Genomic DNA, 23372 nt, shown 5'->3' with positions numbered 1-23372 from the left:
CTTAGGAGCAAAATGCGTTTGCTTTGGATAAAGGAGAAATACATTATTCATGTTATTTGGGAACTTGTCATTTTAATCATGTCTCATATGGCATTAAATATAAGAATAAAAGGATTTTTTAGTTTTCCATAAGGTTTAATGAAAATTTTAATATGGATGATAGTAAAAAATGACATGAGTGTCCCTATGACACCAAAGTTTAAGTTTGTATTAGAGACTTAATATTTGATTAAAAATATTAGGGAGATGTATTTTCAATTTCATTTCTCCTCATTAGTTTTCAAAAATAAGATAAATTCCAAGGACAAAGGTATTCAGAACTAACAGATTCTACCATACATCAATGTTTATTAAAAAGAATCTATTGATTCTCCTGTATTTGACAGATTACTGGTGAAATGAAGTTTGACCACTTGAAGGGTTTGTCCAAGTCATTAGAGAAAATCTGTACAGACTTTGAGTTTGGCATATTTTGCAATAATTCGTGGTCTTGCCCACTTAGAGATGAGGCATTTAATCATGTCTGTCTCATTTGTAAAGGGAAGACAGGATACTACACTTGACCTCAGAGCCTAGAGTTAGTATATTACTTATTTGACTTGCCTCCTCTTTCTATATAGGACATCTTTTTTCGCTTATGTCAGTCTTATTAATTGCCCAAAGAATTCTGGACAATTGACAAATGCAGGAAGATGTCAAATATTCATATCTATTACATTTCTAAACTTTGATGCACCCAGGAAAATTTTCTTAAATCTGTATCCAAAATAATGCCATGAATGTTTGTGTGGGATTTTTTTTCCCCTCCTAGACTGTAAGAAATGCTATCAATTTGGTCTTAAGGGAGTACAGTTTACATCAGTCTTTGTTGTTGCTCACATTTAGGTATTTGGAAGTGGGTAGTAAAAATATGAAGCTGAGAATCTGAAATGTCCAGTAGCCCAAGATGTGTACAGTCAAGCTGATTAGAATGCATCCAAGAAACTCAGCATCTATTGAACAATCAAAGTCTGGAAAATAATCCCCATAATACCATACCCTTGACACCAGGGAGGAGCTGGTAACCTTAAGTTAAGAGGCTACAACAGGAATTTGAAGGTTCTGCCCTCTCTGTTCCAAATGTTTCTTGTCTTTGTTATTCATATAATTAGATGCTTCATTTGTGTAATTTTTTATTATTACAGAAGATATATAGTGTGACTTTTACACTAGGACTTTACAGCTATACCACTGTTCAGGTGTGTAAATGCCTGGTTCTGCTTCATCTGGTTAGTTCTACTATTGAGACCCTCCAAAAAAATGAGTGACGCCGGAAACAGTGGCTTACACCTATAATCCCAGAACTTTGGGAGGCCAAGGCGGGAAGATCTCTTCAGCCTGGGAGTTACAGCCTAGGCAACATGGTGAAACCCTGTCTCTGCAAAAAATGCAAAAATCAGCTGGGGATGGTGGCATGCACCTGTGGTCCCAGCTACTCAGGACATTGAGGTAGGAGGATAGACTGAGCCCAGGAAATCAAGGCTGCGGTGAGTCTTGAATGCACCACTGTTCTCCAGCCTGGGTGACAGAGTGAGACCCCCTCTCAAAAAGTAAAAAATAAAAATAAACAAAAAAAATGAGTGCATCTCAGGGATGAGAAACCAAAGTCAGTTGAATCAAGCAAGTATGAAATGTCATACAAAGTACACGGTTGCTGCCCAAAGAAACTAAGGCAAAATCTGCTATTAATGAGGACATGATCAACACGGGGAAAATACCAAGGGATAAGTACCTTTGCTTCTCAGTTGGGCTGTCCCTGCATCCTCACAAGCGTCCCAGTGGGCCAAAGTGAGGACAATGAGAACTAAGGGCCAGGGTGTACTCTGCCAAAGCCATTCAGTGTCAGCCTTAAAAAAGAACCTAAAATTATGTTTACAAGTGTTAAAATTACTGAATATTTAAGAAAGTAGCTAAATTACATTGCTTCTTTACAGATAAGTTTCTATGATTATAAAGTCAAGACTGATAGCATTGCAAATATACCTGACATTCTGCCCCTCTCCCATGTCTTGTTTTGTTTTCCATAGTAGTTATCGCTATGTGAAATTAACTGATAAATTTATTATTTTTTTATTTCTCAGTCCCTAGCTAAAATGTAAGCTACAGGAGGGCAGGTCCTCTATATCTTGTTCACCTGTCATCTCCAGTGCATGGAACAGTGCTTAGTAAATGTTAGGTATTTGATCAATACTTGTGGAATGAATGAATAATCAAAAGTCAGCAGGTAGATTTTTCTCTGTGAGGAATCTGTGGCCCTAAGACTGGCATACTTTCCTACAAAAAAAAAAGTGCAACAAGTTCTCTGTTGACCACGTGTTTTCTGTCTCATTGTATGCTGCAGCAGATTCTCACATTTGGCCTTGAAGCTCCACCCAACATGATATTTCCAACAAAATGCCTGCTGCCCAAGACTAATGAATGGAATATAGGTCAGCCAGAAGCTAGAGACTTTGAAAAGCCAGAGGCTCCCCCCAGCCTCATTTGTTTCTGTTTGCCCAGAAAATGTCTGTGCAGTCCTAAAACACCCTAGGAAAAAGTTGAGCACCATTTAATAATAAAAATGACAAGATAAGAGTGATTCATTCACATGTTCTGCTTGTAGAAAAGTGCTAAAAAATATGAGGAAAAAACCTAGTCTATAAATAGAGCAATGCAGAGCCGAACATATTACTTATTATGGCAGGTACGCATTAATTATCTCCTCCAGAGAACTGATCCAGTTTGCTATGTGGCTGGGAGTACATACTGAGTGCTCCTCAAATAGCACAAGGCAAAACCAGCACCTTGATTTGTGTGTTCAGAGCCATAGCTTTCATTAGTGGTTTGGAGGAACGACAGTCTATTATGTTTGAACTTCTTTCATGCCTTAGTAAACATTGGCTGAAATACAATAAAGTGGTGCATATGCAGCAAGTGATTTTTAAACAATAATTCTTCCAGCATGCAATTTAGGGGAAATTTTTTTGTGGTGACTGTGCTTTGATATTTCCCGAATCCCCGTTTGGGAACCCCTTTGTTACAGGAGAGGTGGCACTTGGTCATTGTTGTGCTCCAGGTACATGTGGTATCGGAGTGACTCTGATGACAGCTAGCAACAGCCTCCAGTGTCAGAAAAATTTTAGAGGCCGACTGAGGATATGTCCATAAGAGCTATAAGGAAAAAGTCTGTTCCCTCTATTACTTTTGCACTGAAAAAAAAATTAATTCTCTCATTCCTGGGTTTGGTTAGACCTTCAACCTAGGGTTGTAGGTGACTTTAGAAAATTAAATTGGGTAAAAGATGTATGGCTTGATTGGCACTGAGGAAAGTGAAGAAGCATCTTACATAGTTTACTGTTGGATAGAGAAGTTGGGCCTATTAATACTCTTTTCTTATCTACTGACCTTATATGACTCAGAACAGCTTCCCAAATTTCAGTTACTCACATGTCATCCTCATGATTTTTGTTATATATTTGTGTTCCACCTATACTATAATTAATATTATTTTAAGTAAGTTTAAATTGGTATCTTCTTTACTTAGGTTTATCGTTGGCTTTACTCTCTGTAATTTTATATGCTAATCATATTTTTCTAATATAAATAAATGTTTTCTAACTCTGAAAATTAAAAACAAAGGTTTCTATGTCACCTTAAATCATCTTGCATCCATCAATATTTATACACACCTACTTTGGGAAACACTGACTTGGAATGAGATGCTTCTCAGAAGACATGACTTTGACAACCACAAAACTTCACTTTGTCAGTAGTCAGTAAGTAGTTGTTGATTTCTAGTGCAGAAACATGTCATTTGAATGACAGTGAAAGGCTTTGGGGGCTTCTTTTAACAAATGAAAAGAAACAAGAAAAGAGAAAGAGGAAGTTGAACAATATTATGCCAAAGCTTAGGGAATAACAAGAATGAAATGATCATAGGAGTAACCTAACCTAGAGCGAGAGTAAGAGAGAGAGAGAGAGACAGACAGAGAGAGAGAGAGAGAGAGAGAGAGAGAGAGAAGGTGGGGGAGGGGAATAATTATACAAGTACTAGTTACCACGTATTTCATGCTAAGTACCAAGTATTGGACTAGCCATTTTTATGAATATCATCTCATTTCTTCCTCAGAAACATCACCGGGGGAAAATAAGTTTTATTAATTCCCCTGTTACACATGAGCAAACTGAAGTTCTTTTATTTATTTATTTATTTATTTATTTAATTTTTTTTTTTGTAGGAGGGGGACACAGTCTTGCTCTGTCACCCAGGCTGGAGTGCAATGTTGCAATCTCAGCTCACTGCAACCTCCACCTCCCAGGTTCAAGTGATTCTCCTGCCTCAGCCTCCCGAGTAGCTGGGATTACAGACATACACCACCATGCCCAGCTAATTTTTGTATTTTTAGTAGAGATTGGGTTTCATTATGTTGGCCAGGCTGGTCTTGAACTCCTGACCTCATGATCCACCTGCCTCGGCCTCCCAAAGTGCTGGGATTACAAGCGTAAGCCACTGCACCCCACCAGCAAACTGAAGTTCTGAGAGCTAAAGTCACTTGTCTAAAATTACAGGGCTAGAAAACGGTAGACCTTGGATAAACCCCAGTTAAATATAAATTTTGACCATAATCCTGAGTAGTGAGGGAAGGGAAAAGGTGGTGAAGAGAATCCTTACTTAGAATGAAATGTGAAGACTGACTTCTCGAGGCCAGTTGAGCCTCTGCTCAGAAGTATCAAGAAAGTGTGAGGTGAGCAGAAGCCTCTGAATGTGGGTGATCTCTGTCCATCCAAGTCACAGACTCCATCCGTCTCAGTCCTCATTGACTAGAGCCCTCAATTAGAGGGGGGTTAATGAGTAATGGCTTGGGGTCACAGGGCTCATGCCATTATCTCTCTAAGTAACCGAGTACTAGGAGAAACCGAGGAGGTGAACTACCAGGGCTTCGGGTTGTGTTACAGTTCGTTCCATACACTTATGCCTTTCAGAGCTTTCCAGTCAAGGAAAAAAATTAAAATTGTCCAAGAAGGCTTTTAACTACTTATTCTGAAACTGGTAACACCATAACTATGCTTTATGTTTCCCCTTTAAAACCACAGAATAATGCAAAGCTGTAAAATAACACCGAGAAAATGAAACGAGTCACTGTGTTCTGTGGCATCATAGTCAGTCTTGACTCACTGACTCTGATAATATCTATATATAAATATATAAAATATATAAGTGATACACAAATTCTTTTAAAATCAAATATTCTTATACATTTCTAAAACCTATTACTGGGCTACACATTAAACAGATGTTATAAAGATTTCCCCTTCAAAATGTGGGTGGAAATACTTTACAGCACCTGGCAAAGCTCTTTGCTCTCTTTAGCAGTTTGATTGCACCTCTGGAACCCCTCTGCCTTCTGCACGGAATGTAAACCACTGACACATTGATCCCTTGCCCTTCACCCGTGCATACTTGCTGCATTCTCCTTTTTGCTCTGGCCCATCCTTTACTTGCTCGCTACATCCATTATAACTAAAATGATCTCTCACTTTTTGATTCTGAGTGTTCCTCTAAACTGACCCTCATACATTCATTCAACATGTAATTATCCAACAGTTACTCGTTGAGCAGTCACTGTGTGCCAGGTACTGTTCCAGGTGCTAGGAATAGAGATGTGAATCCAGCCTATTAGCCTCTGTCCTCCTGGAGCTGGCAGGCTAGCAGTTGAAACAGGCATTCAGCAAACATTGAATGCCTGGCCTAAGGTCAGGCTATGCTATGTACAATAAAGGGAAATGAACTAGTGTAAACAGTAGAGAGTGGTGGGAGCAGAAAGTTATGGGGTCCATGCTCAGATAGAAAACCTGAGGCCTCCATGGCCTCCAAAGGCCAAGGTTGGCCTCCATGAGCTGGTGACTTTGGAGTAAGCCTGAAATGAGTGGTGAGAGTGGTGAACCACATAATGATCTGGAGGAAGAGGATTCTAGGCCAAAAGAAGAGCAAATGCAAAGTCCCTGAAGGCAGGAAAAGCTTGGCTTTTAAATAAACAGAGAAAGAAACTTTGTCTAATAAGTGAAAAGAAACAAGAAAAGAGAGAGGAGGTTGAACAATATTACGCCAAATTGAATGGCTGAGCATGGCCAGAAACTGGGAAGCAAGGCTGAGGGTGTAAGGGATGAGTCTGGAGAAGAGACAAGGCTGTGTCCTGTAGAGCTTTTAGGCCATGGTAAGAGTTTGGGTATTATTCTGAGCAGTATAGGAAGCCATTGTAGGGGTTAAGGTATTGATGTAATTTCTTTTTTGTTTATTTTAATTTCTCTAGCTGCTATATGGAAAATAGACTTTAAGGAGACAAAAGTGTAAACAAGAAGACCAGTTAGCAAGCTGCCACAGTATTTGAGGCAAGAAATGATGGTGGCTTAGACTAGGAGGTGGAGGTGGAAGTAGTAAAATGTGGTCAAATTTTGAAGAAAGAACCTAAATAACCTACTGACAAATTGGATGTGGGCTGAGAGAGGAAAAGAGAAGTCTGGGATAATTCCAGGGTTTTTGCTCTTAACAATTGGGTAAATACTGATGCCATTTACTGAAACAGAAAATGACCCAGGAAGAAATGGATCAGTGGAACAGGGGAGTGGGGAACTCAGAGGAGAGCTTAGGTGGAGATACAAATTTTGAAGCTCTCAGTTTGTCAATGGTATTTACACCCTTGAGGGTGGGCGACAGGTCTTCTAGGTGGCACAGATAGATTGAGATGAGGTCCAAGGTTTGAGACTGGGGCATACTAAGCCTCAGAGGTTGGCAGTGAAGGAAGATTCAGCCGAAGATATGAAGAAACAAAAGCAGTGATTATGAGGATCAGAAGAATGTAGTACCCTGGAATCCAAGTTATGAGCCACATGTCACTAAAGACAGAGAGAAAAACTAGGTCAAATATTGATGATGAGATGAATGAGAATTGGCCGTAAGATTCTATAAGAAGGGAGGTTTGGTGACCCTGACAAAAATAGATTCAGTGAAAAGGTGGGAGTAAAAGCCTAATTTGAATGGGTTGAGGTGAGAATAGGACTTGAGTAACAGGCAGAGAATGTGGACAACTCTAAACAGAGTTTCTCTATCAAAGGGAGCAGAAAAGTGGGAGAGTGGCCAGAGGGAACATGTGGTCTATGGAGGAATTTAAAATATATACACAAGAGAGGATGCAGCATGTTCGTGTGCTGATGTGGCTGATCTAGTGGAATGAGAGAAAATCGTGCAGGAGGGAGAGGGGATAAAAGCAAAAGCAGTCTTTGAAGAGGCAGGGGTGCCTCCAGTGTGCACCAATGGGTCAGCGGGAGGGAAGGCAGCGTGGAAGAGCACAGAGGCAGGAGGGTGCTACAGTCCCTGCTGAGAAGATGTGTGAGTCATCTTCTGATTGCTCTATTTCCTTAGTGAAATTAGAGGTGAGGTCATCCACAGAGAGTATGGAGGGGAAGGAGATGTTCAAGGCACAGAGAGAGGAGTTATCATTTCAAAGACTGGGAGAGTTGATTACCTAGGACACTGTCAGAGGATTACCCTGCAGTGCAGTATAGCCCTAACTAATTGACCCCTCTTCCTTCTTACAAACCCTGCCTCCTCAAATTTAAAAGGGACAAATTAAACTTACCCTTCTAATATTGATGCCCGTGACATTCCCATATAGCGTATTCCATTCCACTGGCTTCTCTCCTCAAACTTCTCCCTTCTGTAATCATTTTTTATAACACCTAGAATATTTTATTTTATTTTATTTGTTTCCCCAGCTGGAGTGCAATGGTGTGACCTCAGCTCATTGCAACCTCTGCCTCCCGGGTTCAAGTGATTCTCCTGCCTCAGCCTCCCGAGTAGCTGGGATTACAGAGATGTGCCACCACGCCTGGCTAATTTTGTATTTTTACAAAATTTAAAAAAACAAAACAAACAAACAAAAAAACGGGGCTTTGCCATATTGGTCAAGCTGGTCTTGAACTCCTGACCTCAGTTGATCCACCTGCCTCGGCTTCCCAAAATGCTGGGATTACAGGCCTGAGCCACCATGCCTGGCCCAGAATATTTTATATTTTTATTGAAGTTTTCAGCAGTTTCACTCATCCTGTTTCAAGTTGCTCTGCAATTGTTTTCCTGGATTGTAGACTTACATTTAATTTAAGGTTATAGTCCCTTAAATTCAAGAAAATGTTTATTTGTTTTGTTGATTGGTTGGTTGGTTTTAAAGCAGGTTCTTGCTCTGTCAGCCAGGCTGGAGTGCAGTGGCATGATCATGGCTCACTACAAGCTTGACCTCCTGGGCTCAAGTCATCCTCTCACTTCAGCGTCCAAGTAGCAGAGACCACAGGCACATGCCACTATGCCCAGCTAATTTTTTTTTAACTTTTTTTGTAGGTACACAATCTTGCCATGTTGCCCACGATGGTCTTGAATTCCTGGGCTCAAGCAATCCTCCCATCTCAGCCTCCCAAAGTACTGGAATTACAGGCGTGAGCCACTACACCCGGCTGAAAATGTATCTTTATTAAAAGTTCCACCCACAAAGTTTTGCCCAGTAGGATTCATAGCAGGATGCAGCCCATGTTTGTCGAATCAAAGAGTCTCCTTTCATCACCTGCCTTAGGATCTCATCAATATTATAAATCAACCCTTACACAATGATGAAATAGAATGATAGAGTGGAACTCGGAGTGCTCTTACTGATCTTTCTCTAATAAACACCTTAAAAAAATGTGCATGCATCACATACACATATTTTCCCCTTTGTGTTCTACTTTCACTATTGAAAACTCCACATCTAATTTCTTCTGCTTCAATATTTTTAGACACAGTAAACTTACTGTCTTACAAAGTAACCCCTGCTTTTTTACATCTCTGTTGAGCATTCCTTACCCTGATGGACTGAAGTTTCTTATCTTGAACCACTACCCACTGGCTCTTCTAATCTTTCTGAGCTTCCCCAAAGTCAGTCATTCAGATACTTGAATACATCTATCATCTCTTGCTTGAGTTGCTGTTGTTGTTTAAACCAGATAAAATATGTTCCTTCCTCCGGTTCTGCCTTATAGAACATGTTTTCCATATCCTGCTAGTCTTTCTTTAGTTTGTCAATGGTCTTTAGCATGGAGCAGCCAGAACTAGACACTTTGCCATGCTGTTGGTCTGAAAAGAACAGAGTTCAAGAAAACCATTAGCTCACCTGATCTGGATGTAATACTCAATGCAGATTATGATTGTATTTTTAAATGAAATAATGTTTGTTTATATTGAACTTGCCATCAACTAAAACATACAGGTCTTATTCTTATGAATCACTCTTAAGAACTAGGTTTCCACCCTTGAGGGGTAGCACTCTGTGTAATGCTGTGCAAGTCTGTACTCTCCATTCAGTTGTCTGCACATTTATTTCCCTTATATTCTGCCAGTAATGTTTGAGAAGAGGAGAGGAGGAAGAGTACTACTAGTGAGCATCTGTCATGTACCAAAAATCATGTCAGTCTTATTTATTTAAAAAACAGAGGTGTTATCCCTTTTTTGTGGAGGAAGAATTTAAGGCTCACAGAGGCTTAGGTAACTTGTCCAAGTCTACCCAACAACAGGACTGATATTTGAGTTTAGAATCACCTTAATTCAAAGGCTGTCTTCTTTCAGCTATGTACACAGCTCTCGAGTGAGTCAGCTTCTCTTTCCAACTTGGTGAAATAGTCTCTATTCCTGATCATCACATACATCTACTACTCCTCTTAGCAATGAATTAGCTTCAAATTTGATAAGCATGAAATAGTGTTAAGAATTTTGAGCATAGCAGTGCCAAGGACAGAGCTCTGCAGCATCCCCGGCAGAGATCTTGCCTTTTACCCATGCATGCTGATTTGCAGGCTTTGGGTATCATTTTCACTCAGTTCATGGTAGTCCATCCTCTCTACAGGTTATTATGAGAGATCTTTCTAAAAGTCCCACTGAAATACTAAAATATCATACCTAGTGTATATTATCTTTCTATATGGTGGTGGTTTACCTTCCTTATTCTTCAGTGGTATAATAATCCTTTCTAAAATGTTGCCAGGACATATCCCAGAGGTCTAAGATTTCTGGCATCCTTCAATATAGAAATTGAGATGCTTGCTCATTCCAGCCTTTCAGCATATCTTTGATTTTTATCTTCATTTCATAGTCATGTTTATACATTATTTTAATTCTCTAGCTTAACTTTATCTGACTCTAGAAACTTGAATATATTCTAAACAGCTAGGGCATTCTTTTAATATGATTTTGCCTACCTTTGGCATAAGGTTTCTTTTAACCTTAAAGTCAATCCTTTCTACTTTAAGATTTTTCTCCTTTGAAGCCACTGGAGATACAACATTGGAACTGAGTAGCTCAGTATTTCAGCTAAATGTTAAAAGTAACTTTATACCAGCTTCTACAAGCAGAGACTTCTTGCCTATGTTCTTCTTATTTGGGACTACAGAACTTGGAAAAATTTTCTCGTTGTCCTGAACACCTTTTAGCTACCATTCTTGCAGGATAACATTGCCTATAAGCTAATAAAGCCTATCCAGGATCTATTCTTTCTAGGAGGCCAGATGAAGGTGGTTGTCATTATGGTGGCAAGAACTCTTCTTCTGCTCTTCAGACACAAGGAATGAAGGAAAGACAGTTTTAGGAGTTTATAATAAATGAAGTGGTAAATACTTAAAATGCTGATTATATCAAGTGTTATCTAGGATACCAAAAAATAAACACTTCTAATTGTTCATAGGAATATAAACTTTTTAGAAGACACATTGGTATCATCAATAAAAATGTTTAAAAATGTATGTTTTTCCCAATATTTCTGGGAATATATCATTTAATAATATTCACACCTGTGCATGAAGATGTAACTGTGCTTGCTACTCATAAAAGGTGGTGAATTTTTAGAATCATCCTAATCTGATAAAGGAATGCTTCAAAAAAATATATAAGTAGACTTGATAACCACTGCTATCATCAGTCACTGCCTCTGAGGGAGAATGTCAGTTGGTTTGGAAGAGGGTGTCACCAGGAATAGGAAGGGACCTCTCCCAACTCTGATTCACTGTTGAAAAGTGGGAATGGAGGCCGGGCATGGTGGCTAATGCCTGTAATCCCAGTACTTTCGGAGGCTGAGGCAGGCAGATCACCTGAAGTCAGAAGTTCGGGATGATCCTGGCCAACATGGTGAAACCCCGTCTCTATTAAAAATAGAAAAAAAAATAGCTGGGCATGGTGGCTGGGTGCCTGTTATACCAGGAAGATGAGGCACAAGAATCACTTGAATCCAGAAGGCGGAGCTGAGATCACACCACTGCACTCCAGCCGGGGCGGCGACAGAGCGAGACTCCGTCTAAAAGAAAAAAAAAAGAAAAAAAAAGAAAAAAAAGAAAAAGAAAAGTGGGAACAGAGAGTTCCTTCAGTCAGCTGCAAGAGGACAAGTAGAGTGGAGTTGACCGTGAAAGTGGGCAGAACTGGGTATAAAATATAATAGCAAGTCAGTCTGTACAGAGATGCATGTTGAAGATGTTAATGAAATATTGTAAGCAACCTAAAATATCTATCAATAGAGGAATGGTCAAATTAGGATGTCATTATTCTAGGAAGGTTTATAAAACTGTTAAAAGTATGAGGTAGACCTGTAGGCCATGTCATGAAAAGATCTCCAAGACATATTGGTATGTTGGAAAACAGCAAGTCATTTTGTGGTGTTCAATCCAATTTAGGTGAAATGTTAGTGTTTTAAAAGAGAGAGTGAAAGGTTGGCACAAATTTTGACAGTGGCTTCCTCTGAGATGGGAGGAGTAGAAGGAGAGTGCAGAGGAGTGCCTTTGGGCTTTGCCCCAAATCCTTCTGTCTCATTGGAATCTTACACTAAAACGCATTTGTTTATTACCTGGATAATTTTTTTAAAACTGCTATAATGACAGGAAAGAATATCAGTGAATTGACGCTGCCTATCAGAACCATATCTTGGGCGGGTGGGGGGCATCCCTGACCCAGCCCTGCAGATGAGGAAGAAGACGAGGCATCTCTGCCAGCTGATACCACACAGAGCCTACAACCATATAAATGTTTCTGCATGTGTCAAGAAGACCATTTGCAAAAGAGAACAGCAAAAACAACTCACCATTTATGTGAGTAAGAGAAAATAGAGGATTTGGGGGGAAAAAAGATCAATAGTTTGAAATATTTCAGCTCATATGGAAAAGGGATTATCATGTTTTCCATGATCTTAGAGGCAGAACTAGAACTCATAGGCCAGAGGGCACCAACCAGCATGATCCCCCTCTCAGCAGTCACCATCTAAACACAGAAGCATCTCGTTTGGCTGGTGAATACTGGGAGGCAGCACCTGTTGCTCTTCACCCTGTTTCACATCCGTACCCTGTACATGTGTGTCCAGCACAGCTTGCTTCTTTCAGTTTCTCTGACTAGCACCTGTGTTTGGATGTTTGATTCGTGCTGTGGGGGCAAGCTTTAGGGAATCAGACTAGGAAGCAGCTTAAGGTAGAACTTTCTAAGCATAGGAAGGCAGCACACCTGTCTGGTTAGGAACGCAGGCTCTGGAGCTAGCCTGCCTTATTTGAATGCCGGCCCTGCCACCTACTACTGTGTGGAATTAAGCTGGTTGCTTCAGTTTCATGCTTCAGTTTTCCCATTGTGTGAAATGAGAGTGTAATGAGGATTATACGAGTTAATACACATAAAGCATTTACATTAGTTATCTATCACCATGTAACAATATTACTACAAATTTAGCAGCTTAAAACAATACACATTTATTATCCCACAGTTTCTGTGGGTCAGGATTCTAGGCACGGCTCATCTGGTCCTTTTTAGGGTCTCACAGAGCTACAATCAAGGTGTCAAATAGAATAGCAGTCTCGACTGAGTCTTGACTCAGGGAGGATCTACTCCCAGGCTCACCCAGGTTGTTGGCCGAATTCAGTTCAGGGCTTTGGTTTCTTGCTGGCTGTCAGCCCCAGAGGCTGCCTTCAGCCCCAGCCTCAAAGCCCACAAGGGAGACAAGGCTGTGAGCATGATAGGTGCTACAGTCGGCATATATATAACATATATATGCCGACATATATACAACATATATATGCCGACATATATACAACATATATATGCTGACATATATACAACATATATATGCCGACATATATACATATGTTATATGTGCATAGTCGGCATATATATAACAACATGCATCTGGAAGCTTTGCCATACCTACTGGTTAGAGGTAAGCCACAGGTCATGCCCACACTCAAGGGAAGAGGACATCTAAAGGCAGTGAACATCAGGAGTTAAGGATCATAGAGAACTGCCATATAGAGAACATATGAGATCACAGAGAACACCGTCCTCCATGGCATACCAAGTCAGGCCTACTGCATATAAAGTTCTTAATAAATGTGAGTTATTATCCATGGAAGCTATCTGAAGAAGGCATAGATGGCTTTCTGGGAGGATTAGTTTCTCACACTGGGGGTATTCAGACCATTACTGGGTGGAGACTGTAGACACGTAGCAAAGAAAACCAAATGGAAATAGGCGTTGAGCCAGATAGCTCCTGAAGGTCACCTAAGATTACCCTGTCACCAGACAAGGTGAACCAACTGCCCCCTCCTCCTTCAGCATTGTCCTGAGTTCATTGCTACTTTCTTTTTGCATGCTGTCTTTTTTCACTTTTGTCTGATTTCACCTGTGTAAAAATGGAAACTAGAACACCCCATATGATTTTATCTGAGAATTCTGAGAGTTGCCCTGGTCCCTCATAGAATAGCCATGCTTAGGGGTGGGGTGGGAGGAAGGAAACACACTTTACCTTTACTATAATTTACAGGTTTGTTTCTTCTTGAGGAAAAGGGACCCAGGCCCTGTTTACTTTTTCAGTGTCTCTCAAAATACTAACCAGGTAGGTATGCCTAGACTGTACTCAATAAACACCATCTAACATCTCCTGGAAGAGGGAGAGATAATGAATTGGACTGCTAGGCTCTTTCTAGATCTTGCTGCTGATATACAAGGGTTTTTACCTGTTTGATTCACTCCCCAGTTCGTTCATGTGCCTCCGCTGTGTCTGAGGAAGGTCTGGTAAATATAAACTTTCTGTTGAGTATCCCAGCCCTGGAAGAGGACTGGTAAGGCAGTTCCATGGGTGGGCAGCACAGAATCCAGAAGTGTGGGGTTTTTTTATGCCTGAGAAGTTGATTTAAAACATATGTATCCTTACATATTGATTTCATAAGTGCATACACCAGCCCTACTTCTGCATTCAGCCTCTGAAACATGTGACTGAAGAACCATGTGTGCCTCATATGCAAACACTCAAATACACCCTCTGCCATGCCCATACCCTGTTGTCCTGGGGAAAGTAAATGGAAATGACTGAGGACAGTCATGCTAGTAACTAAACTTTAGAAATACAATAGCCATGAAGCATCTCTGTTATTTCTTTAATTCAGGCAATTTCCCAGTAGAGTATTAAGGTGTTAATTGCTTCTACACTTTTCTATTTGACAGATATGTCCTTTTTCACCTAGGAAAGGGAAGCAATTATTGTAATGCTCTCTTGGGCTTTGTGAGATATTCTTTAATGACTTCTAAAGGCATCAATAGGGCATTGTGCTTTTAAAGGGAAACTGTCCTCTTTTCTGTTTGTGCTTGATAACAAGAGTGGGTATTATATTCAGACTACATGATGAATCTGTGAAAGGAAAATATGCAATGAAAAAAAAACAAAGGCAGTAGTAATACATTTTCAGGAAGTATGTATCCAGATTTCAGATATGAGAAAAATATGTTCTTATATGTGCATATATCACTGAGCTTAACAAAGATTAAACAAACACAACAAAAAAGATACTCAGCAGGCATATTTTTCTGGAATTTTAACACGAAGTTGTTATTCTCTGGAACTGGTGTGGCCTCCCAAGTGAGGGTTTGGCAGGTTGTTTACTCAATACAAATCGGTAAATATTCTCTTACACATCGTGTGAAAGTGACTTTCACAGGCTACTTGAGCTACAATTGGTTTTACAGTTTCATGTTTACATTCAGAATAAAAGAAAAATAGTCTTAGAACTTGTAATTAGAATTCAGAACTCTTTTATGATAAGAGTCACTTTGGCAACCTGGTCAAGCCAAGACAACCCACGTTAACTAAAGTGATAGTGCAGAAAGAAGACTGAATGTGGAATGAGAACTGAAGTTAGAGTTTTAAGTCCTCACAAAAGGATTTGCCTGATACCTGTCCTTAGGCAAGTTGTCTAACCTTGAAAAGCTTCAGATTTTTCATCTGTAGGATCCTGGGTTTCTGTGAGAATCAAATGTATGTGACTCTTCTGGCCAACTTAAGTGCTGTCTGGATATAAAATTGTATGATCAAAGGAAGATCTAGGTTTCGTGCCGCCTCAAGTTTATACAATTTGAGGGGAGGGAGCTCTTTAAGAAACAAAATACAAAAATACCATTTTCCGAATTTGACAAAACCATATGGTGGTGTGGATACATTGCTAGGATGCCTCCCAAGACTTTGGAAGAAGCCTGTGCCAGTTAAGGTCCCAGAAATTCGAGACTCAGTCACTTAGCCTGTGCAGCATTATTATAGACTTACAGAATGCTAAAGCTAGAAATGGCCATACAAGTGTGACAGGGGTTCACACTTGTTTTTTTTTAGCAGTAGAAACCTCTTTTCAAAATCTTATGTGGAGGAATAAGAGGAAAAAACTGACTACCATAACTGAAGATGGGACCTAGGACTTAGAGATATGCCTATTTGGTCTCTATCTTCCCTGGAAGAATTTCAGTTGAGGCCCGGTGTGGTGGCTCATGCCTCTCTAATCCTAGCACTTTCAGAGGCTGGGATCACTTGAGGCCAGGAGTTTGAGACTGGCCTGAGCAAATAACAAGACTCTACCTGTACAAAAATTTTAAAAATTAGCCAGGCATGGTGGCTTCATCTGTAATCCCAGCTACTCAGGAGGCTGAGGCTGGAGGATCACTTGAGCCCAGGAATTCAAGGTTGCAGTGAGCTAGATCATACCAGTGCACTCCAGCCTGGGTGACGGAGTAAGACCCTGTCTGTAATACATACATACACACATACATACATACATCCATACATACATACATACAATGCCTACAAACTACCCCCCAACATACACATTTTAACAACTGTGAACTGGGATGCATTTTATAATTGTTCTTAGACACGTGATAATCATAATATTATTATTATTGCCTGTGCATGCACTTACTTGGTTGCAGTTCCTGGTGATATCATTGGATAAATGTAACTTATTGAAGTTTCAGGAAATAAACCTGAAACTGAGTAGAACCTGAAATAAACCTGAGGAGGGAATATGTACTGTTGTCTAAAATGTTCTGTTGACACTTTCCCATAAGCTCAAGAAGCACAAGTATCAAAACTTGCCAAATGAGGATCCAATCAAGTGGAGAAGGAAAAGGGGTGCTCAGAAGCAGCCCCCAGCCCCCTCTCTATCCTGGAGGCACAGAGTGTGGGGGTCTTGCAAATTACTTTCTTGCTGGACACTTGTGGAGTGAGTACACCCTGAGGGTCTGGGAGAGGCCTAACCTCCACCCCTGAGTCCCAACCTCCACCCCTGAGTCCCATGGTCCCTGGTGCCTGCCCAGGGCCAGGCTATGGGCTCAGATGTTGCACTTTCCTTGCCTCCTTCCTTGTCACCTCCAGAGATTTGGATTCAGGATTTGTTCCTAGTGTCCAAAACTTTGACAGGAAAGTTAACTTCTTTTTTTTTCAGACGAAGTCTCACTCTGTCACCCAGGCTGGAGTGTAGTGGCACAATCTTGGCTCACGGAAACTTCTGTCCCCCAGGTTCAAGCGATTCTCCTGCCTCAGCTTCCCCAGTAGCTAGGATTGCAGGCACCTGCCACCGCACCCAGCTAATTTTTGTATTTTTAGCAGAGACGGGGTTTCACCGTCTTGGCCAGGCTAGTCTTGAACTCCTGACCTCGTGATCCACCCACCTCAGCCTCCCAAAGTGCTGGGATTACAGACGTGAGCCACCGCTCCAGAGGCTGATGCCTACCTACAAATCTTGATAGAACAATTAAAGTTTTTTGATCACAAGCTTCAAAACTGCAAAGATAATAAGTAGAGAAAGAAAACTGAAACTCTCAAAGAGAAGCAAATAGCATGGTGGAATCAATGAAACACTGCACTGTGTTGATGCAGACTGCTGAAGACCAGAATAATGCTGAGAAGCACACAGATAGAATTATAAGTACTATTAATCTTGTAGATGCAATGTATCAACCTAGTCCCTGGGAACCTGTGATCAGCACAATGCCTTCCCAGACTGTCTCACCTCCCTCTGGAACCTACTCAACTGCATAAGACAGAGCAGAGTTCATCTTCCTGACCAGTTGGACCTGTACTAGTTGCCTTGGGACATCATTAGACTCCAACACCAAATAGTAGAGGCAGTGCCCATTCACCACCTAGTAGCAGTCTAACTTCTCCAAGCCATGTCAATGGCTTCTCTAAATACAATCCCAGAATTCTCTTATTCCAGCAGTGAAGATGAATTCTACAATGCTGATGAATGTCATCAACATGGCTCATCCCCAAAGCCCATAATAGATTCTTCTGAATCTGCGTCAATCTTGACACATGGCAGTGTGGAAAACAGACTAAAGTGCCCAGATAGCACAGAATCACTTAATTCTTTCACATCCAATGGAACAAGTGATGCTGACTCTTGACTCACATGATGAGAGAGCTGACAAGGAGGAGGCAGGGTCCATGGAGGAGCATAAGAGCGTTACCACACACTTGTCACAGGTTAGGCTTAGTATGGATCTTACTAAAGTAGATCTTCCACCATTTTTTCTTGAAAGAGGATCTCTTTTAGAAGCATATGCAGACGTTTTTTGCATATCCAACCTTTTTGCGAACATTGGTGACCAGGGATTGAATGGTTCAGAATGTGAAATGGTACCTCTCAGCCTTTCATGCAAGAAGGAAAGAATCAATTGTCAAAAAGTCATTTTAGCAAGATCTTTCAGTGTCAATGGATATTACCAAATGATACCAAAGAGAACACAGAGCTAGTTTTAGAAGGACCAGTTCCCTGGGTTTCCAAAAACAATGTAAAATTTGTGGCTGAACAGATTTCCCATCATCCACCTACTTTAGCCTTTCATGCTGAGTGTTTATCAGAAAGATTCAATTCATTGGTGATATCTGGACCTAATCAAAATTCCTTAGGATGTCAATTGGGACACACAACATAGGGTGGGGCCACAAGCCCTGTGTCTTTTGTTTTAACTATGAGAAACATTACATCCTCACATTCCCCAGTGTTTACGGATGGTCTATCCTCGCAGTGCTCTGAATGGAACTATGAGGAGAATGCAATATTAATTATTCCAAAACTGGTGATAGTGCAAACATCATCTTCCACACTGAACCTTTCTCTGGGGACAGGAAGCACAGAATTACCACTGTGATTTTTTTCTCCAAAGGATGAGAAGCCTTCTGCTCAACTGAAGGGGAATGGAATGGTGTAATGTATGCAAAATATGCAACAGGGGAAAATGCAGTCTTTGTAGATACCAAGAAGATGTCTGTCATGAAGAAGATAGGAAGTTGAAAGATCAGAAAAAATATGAATCCCACTGCCTTTAGAAGGATGTACTTTCAACTTAAAAATCAGAGACATTGAGTTTCCATGTAGTTGTGCGATTTTGAGTTTCTTAATCCTGAGTTCTAATTTGATTGCACTGTGGTCTGAGAGACAGTTTGTTATAATTTCCGTTCTTTTAGATTTGCTGAGGAGTGCTTTACTTCCAATTGTGTGGTCAATTTTGGAAGACTACTGGGTAAATAACGAAATGAAGGCAGAAATAAAGATGTTCTTTGAAACCAATGAGAACAAAGACACAACATACCAGAATCTCCAGGAGACATTTAAAGCAGTGTGCAGAGGGAAATTTATAGCATTAAATGCCCACAAGAGAAAGCAGGAAAGATCTAAAATCAATACCCTAACATCACAATTAAAAGAACTATAGAAGCAAGAGCAAACACATTCAAAAGCTAGCTGAAGGCAAGAAATAACTAAGATCAGAGCAGAACTGAAGGAGATAGAGACACAAAAAAACCTTCAAAAAATCAATGAATCCAGGAGCTGGTTTTTTGAAAAGATCAACAAAATTGATAGACTGCTAGCAAGACTAATAAAGAAGAAAAGAGAGAATAGATGCAATAAATGATAAAGGGGATATCACCACTGATCCTACGGAAATACAAACTACCATCAGAGAATACTATAAACACCTCCACGAAAATAAATTAGAAAATCTAGAAGAAATGGGTAAATTCCTCGACACATACACCCTCCCAAGACTAAACTAGGAAGAAGTTGAATCCCTGAATAGACCAATAACAGGCTCTGAAATTGAAGCAATGATTAATAGCTTACCAACCAAAAAAAGTCCTGGATTTTTTTTGGAAGACGGATTCACAGCCGAATTTTACCAGGGATACAAAGAACAGCTGGTACCATTCCTTCTGAAACTATTTCAATCAATAGAAAAAGAGGGAATCCTCCCTAATTCATTTTATGAGGCCAGCATCATCCTGATACCAAAGCCTGGCAGAGACACAACAACAACAAAAAAGAATTTTAGATCAATATCCCTGATGAAAATCAATGCAAAAATCCTCAATAAAATACTGGCAAACTGAATCAAGCAGCACATCAAAAAGCTTATCCACCATGATCAAGTGGGCTTCATCCCTTGAGATGCAAGGCTGGTTCAACATACGAAAATCAATAAACATTATCCATCATATAAACAGAACCAAAGACAAAAACCACACGATTATCTCAATAGATGCAGAAAAGGGCTTTGACAAAATTCAACAACCCTTCATGCTAAAAACTCTCAATAAATTAGGTATTGATGGGACATATCTCAAAATATAAGAGCTATTTATGATAAACCCACAGCCAATATCATACTGAATGGGCAAAAACTGGAAGCATTCCCTTTGAAACTTGGCACAAGACAGGGATGTCCTCTCTCACCACTCCTATTCAACATAGTGTTGGAAGTTCTGGCCAGGGCAATCAGGCAGGAGAAATAAATAAAGGGTATTCAATTAGGAAAAGAGGAAGTCAAATTGTCTCTGTTTGCAGATGACATGATTGTATATTTAGAAAACCCCAAATCTCGTTAAGCTGATAAGCAACTTCAGCAAAGTCTCAGGATACAAAATCAATGTGCAAAAATCACAAGCATTCCTATACACCAGTAACAGACAAACAGTGAAATCATGAGTGAACTCCCATTCACAATTGCTTCAAAGAGAATAAAATACCTAGGAATCCCACTTACAAGGGATGTGAAGGACCTCTTCAAGGAGAACTACAAACCACTGCTCAACGAAATAAAAGAGGACACAAACAAATGGAAGAACATTCCATGCTCATGGATAGAAAGAATCAATATCGTGAAAATGGCCATACTGCCCAAGGTAATTTATAGATTCAATGCCATCCCCATCAAGCTACCAATGACTTTCTTCACAGAATTGGAAAAAAACTCTTTTAAAGTTCATATGGAACCAAAAAAGAGCCTGCATTGCCAAGACAGTCCTAAGCCAAAAGAACAAAGCTGGAGGCATCACACTACCTGGCTTCAAACTATACTACAAGGCTACAGTAACCAAAACAGCATGGTACTGGTACAAAAACACAGATATAGACCAATGGAACAGAACAGAGCCCTCAGAAATAGTACCACACATCTACAATCATCTAATCTTTGACAAACCTGACAAAAACAAGCAATGGGGAAAGGATTCCCTATTTAGTAAATGGTGCTGGGAGAACTGGCTAGCCATATGTAGAAAGCTGAAACGGATCCCTTCCTTACACCTTATACAAAAATTAATTCAAGATGGATTAAAGACTTAAATGTTAGACCTAAAACCATAAAAACCCTAGAAGAAAACCTAGGCAATACCATTCAGGCCATAGGCATGGGCAAGGACTTCATGTCTAAAACACCAAAAGCAATGGCAACAAAAGCCAAAATTGACGAATGGGATCTATTTAAAGAGCTTCTGCACAGCAAAAGAAACTACCATCAGAGTGAACCGGCAACCTACAGAATGGGGGAAAATTTTTGCAATCTACCCATCTGACAAAGGGCTAATATCCAGAATCTACAAAGAATCTAAACAAATTTACAAGAAAAAATCAACCCCATCAAAAAGTAGGTGAAGGGTGTGAACAGACACTTCTCAAAAGAAGACATTTCTGTAGCCAACAGGCACATGAAAAAATGCTCATCATCACTGGCCATCAGAGAAGTGCAAATCAAAACCACAAGGAGATACCATCTCACACCAGTTAGAATGGTGATCATTAAAAAGTCAGGAAACAACAGGTGCTGGAGAGGATGTGGAGAAATAGGAACACTTTTACACTGTTGGTGGGACTGTAAACTAGTTCAACCATTGTGGAAGACAGTGTGGCGATTCCTCAGGGATCTAGAACTAGAAATACCATTTGACCCAGCCATCCCATTACTGGGTATATACCCAAAGGATTATAAATCATGCTGCTATAAAGACACATGCACACATATGTTTATTGTGGCAGTATTCACAATAGCAAAGACTTGGAACCAACCCAAATGTCCAACAATGATAGACTGGATTAAGAAAATGTGGCACATATATACCATGGAATACTATGCGGCCATAAAAAATGATGAGTTCATGTCCTTTGTAGGGACATGGATGAAGCTGGAAACCATCATTCTGAGCAAACTATCACAAGGACAGAAAACCAAACACCGCATCTTCTCACTCATAGGTGGGAACTAAACAATGAGAACCCTGGGACACAGGGTAGGGAACATCACACACCAGAGCCTGTTGTGGGGTGTGGGGAGGGGGGAGGGATAGCATTAGGAGAAATACCTAATGTAAATGATGAGTTAATGGGTGCAGCACACCAGCATGGCACATGTATACATATGTAACAAACCTGCACGTTGTGCACATGTACCCTAGAACTTAAAATATTAAAAAAAAAAATCAGAGACATTGATGCGGCAACTGAAGCAAAACAGAAACTTGAAAAAGACAAAGAGAAGAAACCCAAGAAAGGAAGGAGAAGGAAATTCAATGGGAGTCAAGCTTATTTCACGAAGCTGGAAGATATTGGGTTTATGATGAACTATTACTGAATTATCTTGGTGCTGCCAAGCATTGGGCTAGGAAATGTAAAGTTTATACCTGATGGCCAGGGCAGTAAGCATAATTAAGCAACAAACATTCTCCCTTTGGGAGAACCTGTTCATTCCCTTCTTATTGCAATGGTTTCTCAGGGATATGAGACTTTCTTGTTTTTTTTTTTTTTTTTTTACAATTAAAAATCAATTGTATTTAATTATATACAATGAATAATTGGAAATTTAAAAAGCAGTACCATTTGCAATAACATAAAAAATCAAGTAAATAGAAATTCCTAGCCCAATGCTTGGCAGCACCAAGATAATTCAGTAATGATTCATCATAAACCCAACATCTTCCATCTCCATGAAATAAGCTTGTCTCCCATTGGATTTCCTTCTCCTTCCTTTCTTGGGTTTCTTGTTTGTCTTTTTCAAGTTTGTGTTTTGCTTCAGTTGCAGCATCAATGTCTCTCTTTGCCATAAATCTAGCAAAATATTTATAAGATCTACACAGGATATGGGACTTTCTGACACAGATGAACAGTTACAGTGGGAAAAGCTTCCCTTTTTCCTCTGTGGCAGTTATGGTCATAAGTCCTGAGAAAAACTTCAGGTTTTGAAAACAAGATGTTTGCTCCTTTTCCAAACCCTACATGTTGAAAAGCATTTCTAAATCCAAGCCTCAAACTCTAAACTGTAATACTGATGATAAGGAATACAACTTCTGTTTTCTAGTTCTTAATGATGTTGGATTATGTGTGTGTTTGTGTATATACAGTTCATATGTTGGATTATATGTGTATATATATACACACACAGTGTATATAGTGTATATACTGTATATATAGTATAACTGTATACATACACACGTATATATGCAGTTGACCCTTGAACAACACAGGTTTGAACTGCACAGGTCTACATAAACACAGATTTTCTACCACCTCTGCCACCCCCGAGATAGCAAGTCCAACCCTCCTCTTCCTTCTCCTCAGCCTACCTAACGTGAAGAAGACAAGGATGAAGACCTTTATGATGATCCTCTTCCACTTAATAAATAGTAAATATATTTTCTTCCTTATGATATTCTTAACAA

General features: G+C 40.0%; 1 protein-coding gene and 1 pseudogene across 5 annotated transcripts in view; both read left to right on the top strand.

Moving 5' to 3' along the window:
* The window catches only part of GRIP1 (glutamate receptor interacting protein 1), a 324577-nt gene that overhangs the window by 86835 nt on the left and 214370 nt on the right, over nucleotides 1-23372 (top strand). The gene's annotated exons all lie outside the window — the stretch shown is intronic.
* Nucleotides 13241-18417, top strand: LOC134756537 (oxysterol-binding protein-related protein 9-like; annotated as a pseudogene).

Source organism: Gorilla gorilla, chromosome 10 (genome assembly GCF_029281585.2).
Source record: "Gorilla gorilla gorilla isolate KB3781 chromosome 10, NHGRI_mGorGor1-v2.1_pri, whole genome shotgun sequence".
In the NCBI taxonomy this organism is placed as follows: Eukaryota; Metazoa; Chordata; class Mammalia; order Primates; family Hominidae; genus Gorilla; species Gorilla gorilla.
This window is presented reverse-complemented; position numbering and strand designations above follow the sequence as displayed.